This window comes from Nicotiana attenuata, chromosome 7 (assembly GCF_001879085.1).
Source record: "Nicotiana attenuata strain UT chromosome 7, NIATTr2, whole genome shotgun sequence".
Classification (NCBI taxonomy): domain Eukaryota; kingdom Viridiplantae; phylum Streptophyta; class Magnoliopsida; order Solanales; family Solanaceae; genus Nicotiana; species Nicotiana attenuata.
This window is the reverse complement of record NC_031995.1, coordinates 104,587,178-104,600,496: the sequence shown is the minus strand read 5'-3', so window position 1 is coordinate 104,600,496 and position 13,319 is coordinate 104,587,178. Positions and strand designations below refer to the sequence as shown.

At 38.7% G+C, this 13,319-nt stretch overlaps 1 pseudogene; it reads right to left on the bottom strand.

Annotated features, from left to right (window-relative positions):
* Window positions 1,468–6,542, bottom strand: LOC109230328 (annotated as a pseudogene).

Below are 13,319 nucleotides of genomic sequence, written 5' to 3'. Positions count from 1 at the left end.
GAAGAGCTCTCAATTAGTTGTGCCTATTTAGTATGCATAACTCGGGAGAGAGTGCATATTTAGGTAATTGTTGAACAACACCACTCCCAGAGTATATGAGGGATCAATAACCGAGGGTTTAAAGGTGGGATTAGGGATAACGAAGCCTTGGGTGCGATCTGAAGTGAGCTGTATTAAAAGCCAGCTAGCGCAGCTCGGGAGAGTGCGTCTAGTAAATTGTCGTAATTACTCGGGAGAGATTTACGGTAATAAGAGTGCTCATGATCGGTAGAGAATACTTAGGCGAAATTATAGAAGACATAGCGGGAAGGATTCCGACAATAGGGGAAATCATAACTCTAGACCTCCTTAATCTTTTCTCTAACCCTCAGTATCGTTAGTTGTTAATTTACTATTTTAATTTGTTAGTTAAGTAGTTAAACACAAGAATCTTAATATCTATAGGTTAGGAATTGTTCAAGCTTGTCTTCTTGGTGATAGTGAACAGCTGTAGCTAAACCTTAGTTCTCTGTGGGATTCGACTCCGGACTTGTAAACCGGATTATATTTGCAGCGACCGCTTAGTCCTTTTTATAAGGCATAGTTGGGCGTGATCATCAATCACCCATTTATTTGAAGAGGTGATAAGACATGTCTTATCTGGCCCGGCAAAAGCAGTAACTGAAGAAGATTCCTTAATTGATTTATGATTTTGAAGGAACTCAAGAAACTCATCCGAAACTAGGATTGTTGGACTAGAAGTTGTATCACTATTTCCTCCTTGCTTACTATTTATGGTCATCTTTCCAAAAATCCCCAAAGTATCAATATAAATGTCAGAAAAGCCAATAAACCTCAAAAGTTCTCCACCAGAATAACACTATCCAACGAAACAGCGAAGGAAAGACACCCAATGAAACAAAGAAACAGAACTCCAATAGAGCCAATCTAATGGGCAATAACCAACCAAAAGTCCGGCCAATAGTGTAAGAATCAGTAACCAAGAATCACTAACCAACAGATTAATCTCAAAGCTATAAAAAAGGCCAAAGTTCTGCACACAAAGTTGGTTCACTACTAAGGATCAAGCAATCACAGAAGGAAACAAAATTTGAACACAACAGAGAAAAGGTGACAAAACCTTGACACTATGAACCGAACCTGGGACGGTCAGAGATTTTCCCAGCCGAGGTTTTCTGAAAAAACAAACACCATAAGCTGGACAAAAATGTAAAGTCGAGGCCGGAGAGATGGTTAAACTTCAAATTCCAAACCCTTCAAAAGTATTCTGACCCTAACTGACAGTTCCGGTAGGTTCTCTATCTAACTCCGGTAAAGCCGGAGAACCCGCTCTGATACCATGTGAACGAAATAGAAAGAATAACTTGTGTTCTCATTCCAAGAGGTGAGCAATATAAATACATGTACATTAGATGCTAACTAAGGAAAGAAATAAAAGAGATTCCTACAAATCTGCTATTTATGTGCACTACTAAGAAAGAGTCTACATTCATTCTATAATAAGTGTCTAGATTCATCCTATAATAAGTGTCTAGATTATCCTATAATAATTGTCTAGATTCATTCTATAACAATGTCCAAGGATGTTAACGAGGATATAACTCAGTTATCGACGCCTCATTCCGTGATGAAGAAATAGATTTACCTTTGGTTGGTTCTCTAGAATCTGACATTCTTGAATTGTATTCTTGAACAAGGGAAGTCTCTGGGCTAATATCGTTGTGCATATAATATGCAGGCCCTGAAGGAACTGGAAGACTCAAAGAGAGGCTACTGAGCATGAGAACTACTGCAGCCATAGTTGGTCTGTTTGCCACATTTTCTTGAACGCACAATAAAGCAATGTGGATACATCTCACTATGTCACGAACCAGTCCTGTGCTTCCCCCTCAGCATTGGGTCTATAAAATTTGTAGTTGTTCCTTTGCGCCAGTTCGACCAAGCCTGCAGTTATAATTCAATTCTCAGAATAATGAATCATATATCATACTGCCTCCGATCATAAGAGTATTCACAACCCTTAAGAAGAACACTAAACAGCCCTACTCCTAAGAGTATTTGTATTGAAAAATATATAAGAGCCTTTGTCTAAATTAAATCTTTATTTTTCTCTTAAACGTCTCACTTAATTAGAGTTCAACTTATTGGAGCAGTGTGAATTTGAGAAAGAAAAAGTACTTTGGAATAAATTTAGTTTACCAAAAGACTATATTTGGGAGGTAGAGGGAGTAACATATATTTCATATGTAGCAGATCCCGACCAGTTTAGGGTTGATGAAAACTTATTGGACCTGGTTACTTACATAGCTCAAAAGGTCTTCCACGGATTCTCCATTTCTGAAACAAGTGTTTCTTTGGCCACTTAAAATTTCTAGGACTAGTACTCCAAAGCTGAAAACATCTGATTTGACTGAGAATTGTCCGTGCATCGCATATTCTGGTGCCATATATCCACTGGAAAACAAAAACAAGAGTTACATGACATTCAACAACTTAGATATGATTCAGCTGTTAAAGTTTTTTTTTCGGTACAAATATATGTTGCACTTCACATGAACAGAAAATCAATTCTGGAGTTTATTGTCCAGAAACAGTGCGACCAGCCACTCAATAAGATGTCAAAACTGGGAACTCCTTGATGTTAAAATTCAGACCACATGTAAAGGCCAATAAAGAACTGAAACATTTTTTAATGAACTTAGGAAGACACAGTAAAACGTTGTGCTACAATTTATACTGTAACAACAACAACAATCCAGTAAAATCCCACTAGTGGGGTCTGGGGAGGGTACTGTGTACACACCTTACCCCTACCCCGAAGGAGTAGAGAGGCTGTTTTGTTCTGGACAAGAAAAAAATTGTTCAAGAGAAGATCAAGATGTGCCTATTCATTTCCAGAACTGACTCTGGAAATAAATTTCATTTTCATCATCAGGCAATGCACCTATGTTAATGACCAAATTGAGAACAAAACTTTAGGTATATGACCATTCACCTCGAATAATTCAAATTCTAGACACAAACAAAGTCCTATTTCAACAAAATTGAGGTAACCAGTCCTGAAGAGATTACAATGACATATTGAAAATTCAAGTAACATTTCAAGGGAAAATTTGCTTATGTCTCGATGCAGCTTTTATTCTTGTTAAATGTTTAAGAATTCTTCCCAGGCCCCAGCGATATGAAAAATGTCGATAGATCTAGTGAGAGTTGTAAAACTTACTAGGTTCCAACAATTCTGCTTGTGCTGCCTTGAGTTTCATCCATTGAAAATAGCCTTGCCATGCCAAAGTCCGAGATTTTAGGATTCATTTCTGCATCTAGTAGAATATTACTAGCTTTAAGATCACGATGAATGATCCGAAGTCTGGATTCCTCATGAAGATAAAGAATTCCCCTAGCAATGCCTCCTATAATTTTGGATCGCCTTTCCTAATCCAATTGCCTACGTTTAACTGGATCTGCGTTTCCATTGGACAAACAAAATAAATAATAAGCTCAATATCTTATAAAATGTTTAACTTCTATACACTGACAGTGTAGAAGATTAGGGCAACTAAAAGATTTAAAGTTAAGCAGTACAAACCAAATAAAAAGTGGTCAAGGCTGGCATTGGGAACAAATTCGTAGACAAGAAGTCTCTCTGTTCCATAAAGGCAAAATCCCAGCAACCTAACCAAATTCCTGTGTTGAAGCCTGGCGACCAACAAGACCTCGTTTTTGAATTCTAGATCACCTTGGCCTGAGTCTGCTGACAATCTTTTCACTGCTACTTCTTGTCCATTTGGAAGCTTACCCTGAAGCAGACGAGCACAAATTGAAAGAACGATATAAGTATATACACTTAAAAGAATTTTTACGCTATAAAAGTTAAAGTCATGCAACAATAAGTAAATTTAATATAATCACCTTGTACACAGGACCAAATCCGCTTTGTCCCAACTTATTAACATTTGAAAAGTTATTTGTTGCTGCTCTAATTGTAGAAAAATCATATTGCAAGGATTCTGCGGTGCTTATATCATCCCCGCGTATACCTTCACAAACATAAGCATACAACAAATTAGTGAAACATGGTCCTAAGAATTCAACTTTCCTTAATTATTGAAGGTTAATCAGCAACGCTTACTCTCTCTTTTGTTCACCAACTTCCTCTTTCGCCTCTTCATCAAGATGACAGGTATACAAACAATAAAAATAACAACTATGACAGTGGGCACAGCAGTAATGATGACAGTTCGTGCGGTTTTATCATCCTTCCCTACAAAAATGCTTCAAGGTAGTCTTATGATAGCAAATACTTTTTCATGTAAAAGCATGATCAAATGCATTTACCCAAAGTTCCAGATCACAAAATCCAATAGGCAATATGTAATGATGTTAAAAGTGTAAGAAGAAAATTATAGCCGTCGACTTAACTTATAAACATGATAATGCGTATTTTATTTTGATGATTTAACAAATTTAATGAGAGAACCGGATAAGGAACCTAATACAATTAGTTCCCTTGCATTCATAGTAACTAGTCAAATGTCTGGTTCAATTCTCAATAAAATTAGATAAGGAAATAACAGAGGGAACACATAGGGGATCAGTTGCCCCGGTTGTCGTGCAGTCAACTCTACAACTGTAAAAGTTGTTGTATTATACCGTCTGACAGCAACACAGCTGTAGCTTGCTAAGGCCAAACTAAAGAGTTTTATTGAATCATCCTTGATGACCTCACACACACATATTATCAACATGAGGCAAGGGATTTTATTTTCCAACACTTGCAAAACCTAAAATTAATTTTTCTCTCTTAAGGAACCTGATACAATTAGTTCCCTTGTGTTCAGAGTAACTAGTTAGATGCCTGGTTTAATTCTCAACAAAATCAGATAAGGAAAAAACAGAGGGAACAGATAGAGATTAGTTTCTTGACTAGAGTTAGTCAAGGTTTGTTGCTTTATAATAGGATTATTGCAAAGGGCTTCCAATAGAGTTATTGTAAGGGGTAAGAGATTAAGAGTTTAATTCCTAGATTACAATACGTTGTAATCTGATATTTGCTCCATTTAGTGGAGTTAAAATCCTACTAGGGTAGGTCGTGGGTTTTAATCCCTTGAGCAAGGAGTTTTCCACGTAAATATCGCGTGTTCTTTATTTACTTCCGATTTACCATGGAAATAGAGAGAAAATCCGGTTCCCTATACTATTTGGTTTTACAGTCAGTTGACAAATTTTCCTTTTTAAACACAAAAGATCTCATAGTTTCTAACCCTCCATAAAGACAAAAAGATAATACCTCTTCTTCTTAGATTTTTTTCTCTAGAATAATTCAAGAAAATTTACAAATTTACAACACTGACTATTCTTATTTGCTACAGTTCTATTCAATTTACAACACTTTTGTATACTTGCAGTATTCTAGAACAATTTTACGCTCTCAAATCACAGATAATTGGGATCAATATCTTGGAAAAACAAGTCACATAAACTACTAGAACGTGTTAAAATACACTTATAGTATATATAAACGTTCTTTACACAGTTAAATTGAATCTCAGCCACTCCTCTTGGAAAACAGCTATGGGGGATCTGGATCTTCTTTGCAATTGAGGCCGCCCAGGCCAAAATAAGAGGCTAGACTTGAATAGCGTATCCCCAGAAGCTGAATACAAAGATGAAGTGGCTAACAATTCCATAAGGATTTCAAATACCTGGTTGTGGCAGTGGCGGTTAAGCTGGTGGCGGCGATGGCCATAAGGGTGCGGAGCTTCAGCAAATGACTCGTTGAAGAAAGAGTAAGGTTCATACCGAATAATGCAGCTGGGCATCAAATAGTAGTTTCCCCGCTTTGCATAACACTCACAACCAGGTAAAGTTTGATAGCCAGTGGTCAAACAATTGTAGCAATCGTCAGCTGATAAATCGGCTGTGCACTGTACAAGTGCATATACTGTCACAAAATCAGGTGCAAGAGTAATATTAGTGGCAAACTTACGCTTCCCACCCTCTGAAGCTCGACTTCGTAAATTTTCCAACACGGGTGTCAAATATCGGTTAAAGAACATTTGCGGGTTCGAGAAATTTTGGTTGTAATAATAAATTTTCTGTGGGTCAGTTGAGACTGTGCCTATGAAGGACTCATTCGATGATCTTATCAGACACTTATCATAAATACCAAAGGCGGATTTCTTGTGAGGACATACCTCTAAAATCAAGCGAGTTGCATTTTTTATACAATCACGGCATGTTGGTAAATCGACATCTCCTCTACACTGCGCCATGACACTAACCTAGTTGGGATCTTGGCCTATGGAAGTATTATAAAACCCATCACTATCTATGTTACGTGAAAGAGAGGAGAGGACTGTGTTAAGATTCGTGTCATATGCACCATTCGGAGAGTACTCTGTCTCATTACCTTCACATGGCGATTGAAAAGCGAAATTAGGCTGTGCTATGCTGAGGTCTAAAAGGTAGTAAAAGTGGAATATTAGAATGACCAGCCATTTCAAGAAACTCATAGCTCTCTTTCCCATCCACATCTACTCAAAGCTAGCTTAACGCGCCAGAGATGGTATTGATAGAATGGCTGTGCTCATTTTGTTAGGAACATTCAATCCGATTTTTCAGTATTTGAAGTCTTCACAACTTTTTGTTATTGGAAGATTGACTCTGACTTTTCTGTATATGAAGTCAATGGAAAATATGAAAGGTAGACAAGCAGAAAAGGATGACCCAACTTTTTTTAAGTGTATTTTCGGAAGAAGTTATTCTTTTTTACTTCTATACAAGAATATTTTTTACTTTCTAAAGTTTGGCGAAATATCTTTAACTTTATAAAAAACACACTTTTGGCAAGAACAAAAAAACACTTTTAGGTAAGAAGAAACTGGCTAGAGTAAGGGTAACTTTTCTAGGTACACAGTCCTATTAAGAACACCAATCGAATAGTTTTGAATTAGACCGAATATCAATCAATCCCTAGAACCAAAAGACTAAGGTGGTAATTAACCCTCTATAATTTGAAATTTTGAAAAATTCAGCCATCGTTTTATTAATAAATCCGAGTTTGGTCTTGAGATACAACTTGAATCGTGAGATGACTAGTTAGATGATAGGTTAATTATAAATTAAATAGGAATTTCAGAAACTACTATTGTTTAGTGGTTATTAATTTCCTGCAGCTACCATATATATAATTACTTCCTATAGCTACTATTTAGTTGTTACGGTAGTGTATTCGCTGTATTCGCATTGCTGTATTCATGAATACAACAACAAAAAGCGCCTAATCAAGGCAGTCCAGCTGTATGCGCATGTATTCACATGTATTCCTGCCATGTATTCATGAATACAGTAACGGAAATAACCTTAAAAATAGGTATGTCCGGCTGAATAACGAAAATAATATCAATTAGCCACACACTCCTAATATAACTCAACAAAATCAATTCTAACATGCCTTATTATCAACCCAATTAATTAGAATAATTTTTCAGTTTTATATAGCTATCGTATTTAATTTTTGTATTTAGTGTGTTTCAATAATTTCTTTTACTGTTGCATTCATTAGATTCAATGCTTGTATTTACTGTATTCGCAATTTTATATTTAGTGTATTCAAATGTATTTGTATTAATAATATTTTAGTTATTCCTAATACATGTTATTACTGCTGTATTCAGTATATTTCATTGGGTGTATTTTACTGTATTTTTATTTGTACTCAGTGTATTTTACTGTATTTTACTATATTTTAAAATTAAATGTACTCACTATTTATATTCTGTTCTATTTTAATGTTTGTATATAGTGTATTTCAATGTTTATATTCTGTATTCAGCTTTATTAAAAAAAATACATATTTTCGAAATACATAAATACAGGCAAAAAAAAAAAGTATTTATATAAAAACACAATGTGTATGAATGAATTTGTACATAATACAATGTATTTGTATCATTGTATGTGACTAAATAGCAAAGAAGAGAAGAAAGTTCATCGGAGATGGCGTTTTCCGGCCAAGAAGAGAAGAAAGTTCGTCGGATTCGTTCAACAAATTTATGATAAGAGTTCATCACATTGCTCCTTTCCATTGGAAAAATTCACTATTTTCTATTTCCTAGCTGCCTTCTACTCTATTCTAATATCTCGTCGGCCATCAATACTAAGGCGTGTATCTTGAGTTGCTCGAGGAGAGAGAGATTCTTCTTTCTCATTGGCCATCAATACTAGGACTTGAGTTGCTCGAAGAGAGAGAGAGAAGGAAGAGAGAGACAAAGAAGAAAAAATCTGAGAGAGAATCGACGAGAGAGAGAGATTCTTCTTTCTCGTCGACCATCAATACTAGCAGTGGCGAAGCCATATGGTCACAAGGGTGGTCAGTTGACCACCCTTCATCGAAAAATTGTACTGTGTATATGTAACGACCCGGCCGGTCATTTTGAGAAATTAAGCTCTGTTCGGCAGCATAAGGTCTGGAACAGCTTCATAATATGAGTATCGACTTGCGTGCATGGTTGAATTCAGTTAATGGATGATTCAGAGTCAAATTGGAAGAAGGAATCTAGTTTTAGAAGTTTGAACGATGAGAATTTAACTGGAATTGGACTTTTGAGTAAACGGCCCCGGAATGGGTTTTGGGTGATCTCAACAGCTTCGTTTAGTGATTTTGGACGTAGGCGTGCGTTCAGATTGTGTTTTGGAGGTCCATAGCTAATTTAGGCTTGAAATGCCGAAAGTTGATTTTTCAAGTTTACGGTTCGATAGTGAGATTTTGATATCGGGGTCGGAATAGAATTCCCGAAGTTGGAGTAGCTCCATAGTGTTGAATGTGACGTGTGTGCAAAATTTCAGGTTATTCGGACGAGATTTGATAGACTTTTTGATCGAAAGCGTAATTTGAGAGTTTTTGAAATTCTTAGGCATGAATCCGATGAAAAATTGGTGTTTTGATGTTGTTTTGAGCGTTCCGAAGGTTGGAACAAGTTTGAATGATATTTTAAGATTGGTTGGCATGTTTGATTGAGGGCCTCGGGTGTGTTCCGAGTGGGCTACGGGTCATTTTTCCCTATGTTTGAACTGCTGTTCTGCTATCTGGTGTTTCCTTCTATGCGATCGCGTTGTCATAGCCGCGATCGCGTAGTACAATGTCAAGCTGCCATATTTTCCTTCATTGCGTTCGCACAGATAACTTTGCGATCGCATAGTGTAGCTCTGGGCCTCAACATTTTTCCTTCTTTGTGATCGCATTGTTTTGTTCGCGATCGCGTAGCAACAAAATTTGGACAGTAGCCATTTTCCTTCTATGCGATCGCATCAGTCCTTTCGCGATGGCGTAGCACACTTTGGCCCAGCAACTATTTCTTCTATGCGATCGCATCTCTTCTCCCGCGATCGCGATGTACAAATACATGGGCAGTATTTAAATAGCCCATCTGCGACCCTTCTTCATTTTTCCATCATTTTTGAACGGGATTGAATTTTTTGAGAGAGATTTTTGAGGAAACCAAAGGGGAATCACTTGGAGGTAATATTCTTGACTTCATAACTCGTTTATATGTGATTAAAGGTCTAATTACTGGTGAAAGATTAGGGAAAAATCAGTGCAGAATGGGTAATTAGGGCTTGAGATTAAGAGACCTTAAAATGGGTATTTGAGGGGCCCTTAAACTCTGATTTTAGTGTTCTTGATATGTATAGACTCGTGAGAGTATGAGGGTTCTGAAAATGTGAATTGATCGAATCAGATTCTTCCCCTTTGAGAGGGATTCTCGTGCCAACCATAGGAAGAAGAACTCGGTTACTCATTTTTACTTGATTCCGAGGTGTGGGCTCGAGGGGGATTTTGGTTATTTTACCTAATTTCGCGTATTAGCTTAGAATTTATTTGTAGAATCAGTTACTTGAAGTGTTATTTACATTTTGTAATTGAATTGAATAGATTTGGGCCATTTGGAATTGAGTACTCGTGGCAAGAACGTGGTTTCGGGTTGATTTTAAGCCGGTTCGAGGTAAGTATCTTGCCTAACCTTGTGTGGGGGACTTACCCTTAGGATTTGAGTCTGCTATGTTGATTGTAGTTCGTGTACGCAAGGTGACGAGTGCATTCTCGGACTTATTTGTGGAAAAATTAGCCTTTTAGGGTTCTTAGGTCCTTATATTCACTGTGTATGAATGTGTACTTGATATGCTTGAGCTTTCCACTTACTAGTTTCACCTCTACATGATCTAATTGGAATTAATTGCTCATGATTCATTCTTATTGCCTATTTGACTCTTATTTTGCTTAACTGAAGATTTTTACCTCTTCTATTGTCATGCTATCTTTCATAATTGCTCGTTTTTGTTGGAAATCATTATTATCTCGCCTGTAATTGTTTAGTCTTGATTGAGGTGATGATTATCTTCCCGCTGCTCATCCTAAATGGAAATTATTGTATATTCTTCGTAAATTGCCCAACCTTAAAAGGAGTTTAGATAATCTATATTTAGTGGACATTTCCTTATTTGGAATTATTTGATTCGTGTTAGCTTCCTTGTTGTTGAATTACACATGGTGGGATCGTTGCTTCATATTATTTCTCCCTTGTTGAGTTGTTCTTATCACGCTTAGTATTCTCTATTGTGGTTATTCCTTGTGAGCTAGTTTTACCGTCTCCTTGTGATCGAAATTTCTTCAGTTGATTTACTTGTTTTGTTCTTGTATATATTGTCATTGTTGCTGTCGTACTTGTTGTGGTGGGGCACGAGGTTTCTGCCGTGCGGTTGTTGATATTGTGATGCACGAGGTTTCTGCTGTGCGGCTGTTTTTATGGGGTTGCACGAGGTTTCTGTCGTGCTATTGCTACTATTGATATATTGCACATGCCGCGTGACAAGGTGGGGTATGTATATATGTGCTTATATGTGGGTTGCGCATGTGGCGAGACAAGGTGAGAATATTATGATGCACGTGTGGTGAAACAAGGTGGGCACTTATTATGTTATTATTTGCACACGTGGCGAGACAAGGTGGGCTATGTCAGGGATTGATTGTGATGATTTGTAATGGCCCCGGGCATTCTTGTTGTTTAATATTGTGTTGTGGTACGCTTACCTGTATGAGCTTTATCTCGTGGAAGTTGTGAGGAAACATCTTACGTGTTATCCGTTCTTTTCCTTACGCTTATTAGCTGGTAGGAACTATGTTAAAGCACTTGCACAAGCATACACGTAGTTGAACACTCCTATTGGGTGTGAAGCCCTCCTGATTCTGCTGAGTATAGATGTACACCCTCGTTTACTTGTTATATGTGTGAAAGTGGCTCTAGTTAGCAAGTGAGTTGTCAGCATGACCATGAGGTTGATGGGGGCACAAGATTCCAAGTGTTAGATTTCAGGTACTGGGACTCGTGTGCTGTAATTTGTCCGAGATTCGGTACTTCGTGGAAATTGTTGGATAAGACCTGATGTGCACACTGTCGTAGGACCTAAGTTATTGCTTACCTTTACTGTATTGTGAATTTAGGATTTGGGTTTGTGTTTTGGGTTTGTGTTTTCGCTCGCTCTTCTATGTCATTATTTTGGTATTTCCGTTGTTACTTGCTCTTTTCTTCCTTTATTGTGATTGTAGTATTGTCAGCCGTTTTGTGTAGTCTTTACATATACATCATGTTCCGTTGTTCCTATATTTGTATAGTTTATTGCACCGGTAGGTGTCTTGACTGTTCCTCGTCACTACTCCACCGAGGTTAGTCTTGATACTTACTGTGCACCGCTGTAGTGTGCTCATGCCACTCTTCTGCACCTTTTTGTTGTGTAGATCCAGGTACTTCCACTCAATCTTATCATCCTTGAGGCGAGACGCTTCTGTAGAGACTTCGAGGTATATCTTCCGCGTCCGCAGACCGAGGAGTCCCTTTCTATCTTTCTGTAATAAGTATAGCCCTTCAGTAGTTTTCCTTTTCGTTAGACATTCTGGAGTTAGAGCTTCTTATGTATCTCTTAGCTTGTGATTCATGGGGTTCCGGATTTTGGGAGTGTTAGGTTGAGATTTTGTAGTGTTATGTGCCAGGCGGCATCTTAAACACTATTTTATTTTACTATTTCGATTTTTAAATTATTTCTTCTGCAATTGTTGTTTGTATTCTTCATTGTTAGGCTTACCTAGTCGTAGAGACTAGTTGCCATTACGATGGTTCACGGAGGGCGAACCGGGGTCGTGACAAGTTGGTATCAGAGCTCTAGGTTCATAGGAGTCATGAATCACAAGCCGATTTATTAGAGTCTCGCGGATCGGTACGGAGACGTCTGTACTTATCTACGAGAGGCTATGTAACCGTTAGAAAAATTCCATTTCATTTGATTTCCCTGTCGTGCGAGATTTTTGACATCACAACCCTACCTCTGTTTTCTATTCTCTCACAGATGGTGAGGACAAGTGCTACCAGAGATGATCAGGCACCCGTGCCCCCTACTGGAGCCGTTGGAGGTCGGGGCCGGGGTAGAGGTCGAGGACGCGCACGGTGTGCAGCCAGAACACCCGCACGAGCTGCCACTGAGGTACCACCAGGAGTTCCAGGCACCTGATACGCCTACTGCTACTACTACTCCAGCTCTTCAGGAGACTCTTGCACAGTTCATGAGCATGTACACCACTTTGGCTCAGGCAGGGTTGCTTCCCCTTGTTGCAGCCACATCTCAGGCCGGGGGAGGAGCACAGACTCCCGCCGCTCGTACTCCTGAGCAGCGAGTGCATGTTGATCAGGTCCTAGAGATTATTCCTGTACAGCCTGTAGTCCCAGGTCAGCCCGGGGACGGGCCAGCGGCTTCAGAGGATGAGCAACGGAGACTTGAGAGGTTCAAGAAGTATGATCCTCCGGTATTCAGTGGGTTAGCAGCAGATGATGCCTTGGGATTTCTGGAGGAGTTTCACCGTATCCTCCACACTATGGGTATATCAGGATCGAGTGGGGTTTCTTTCACTGCCTTCCAGCTTCGACGAGCCGCCTACGAGTCGTGGCGCACCTATGAGCTAGACAGTCCGGATGAGGCAACTTCACTAACTTGGACCCAGTTTTCAGATATGTTCCTGAGAGAGTTTGTCCCTCAGAGCCTCAGGGATGCATGGCGCGCATAGTTTGAGTATTTGCGCCAGGGTACTATGACTGTCTTGGAGTATGCTGTCCGTTACACCAGCTTGGCTAGACTGCCCCAGCCTTGGTTTCTACTATTCGGGAGAAGGTTCGCCATTTTATTGAGGGGCTTATTCCCAGCATCAGGTCTAGCATGGCTCGTGAGTTGGAGATGGATATTTCTTATCAGCAGGTGGTGAGCATTGCTAGGAG